Raw genomic sequence first — 815 nt, 5'->3', positions numbered from 1 at the left:
CCCTCAATCCCTCCCTCCCTCCCTCCCTCAGGTCCTCCTGCTTGTTTGGCAAGCACTTTAGCAACTGGTCCATTTCCCTAGCCTCTTGTTTTATAGAATTTTAGCCATTTTGGGGAAGATTCTGGTAGGGTCATAAACACACATGTTCAGTGGTCAATGTCCTTGGTGTTAGAATGACAATGACATCAGACAGGCCTATTTATGTTTTTAATTTTTAAAAACTGTATGTGTATGTATGCATGTGTATGTATGTATGTATATATGTATGTATGTGTATGTTCATGTGTATGCAGGTGCCCATGAAGTCTAGGCATCAGATCCCTAGGAGCTAGATTTATAGATTGCTATGAGCTGTCTGATGCTGGAAACTGAGCTCAGGTTGACTCTGCAATAGCAAGTGGTCTTAATTCCTGAGCTAGTTCTTCAGTCTAAAGACAAGGGTCTCATATAGCCCAGGCTAGCCTTGAATAAAGTGGATGTTTAACTTTAATCCTATGGATCACTAGAATGAGCTCAAGGTCCTTACTGAAGCTGCCTGGTGATGAGACTCTCCCTAGTGGCAGTTACCACTTCAATAAATCAGGGCATGCAGCTTTGATTTGGCTTTTTTTTTTTAGGGGGTGCAATGACAGATATATCCCTGGAGTATGGTTTTCCATGGGGGAGGCTCAGGGAGTAGCAAGTGAGGCAATTCCAAGTCTTGTTGGAGCTTTGAATATGCTAGGCAAGGGCTCTACCACTGAGCCCCGCCCCCAGCCCCTCCCTGGGGGATTCTAGGCAGGTGCTCTACCACTGAGCCACGCCCCCAGCCCCTC

General features: G+C 45.8%; 1 protein-coding gene and 1 long non-coding RNA gene across 2 annotated transcripts in view; one reads left to right on the top strand and one right to left on the bottom strand.

Moving 5' to 3' along the window:
• Nucleotides 1-815, bottom strand: part of Castor2 (cytosolic arginine sensor for mTORC1 subunit 2) — a 41610-nt gene that overhangs the window by 10797 nt on the left and 29998 nt on the right. The window lies entirely within an intron of this gene.
• The window catches only part of LOC116068505, a 4444-nt gene that overhangs the window by 1065 nt on the left and 2564 nt on the right, over nt 1-815 (top strand). The window lies entirely within an intron of this gene.

Source organism: Mastomys coucha, unplaced genomic scaffold, assembly GCF_008632895.1.
Source record: "Mastomys coucha isolate ucsf_1 unplaced genomic scaffold, UCSF_Mcou_1 pScaffold22, whole genome shotgun sequence".
Classification (NCBI taxonomy): domain Eukaryota; kingdom Metazoa; phylum Chordata; class Mammalia; order Rodentia; family Muridae; genus Mastomys; species Mastomys coucha.
The sequence above is the reverse complement of the archived record's forward strand: the minus strand, read 5'-3'. Positions and strand labels throughout refer to the sequence as shown.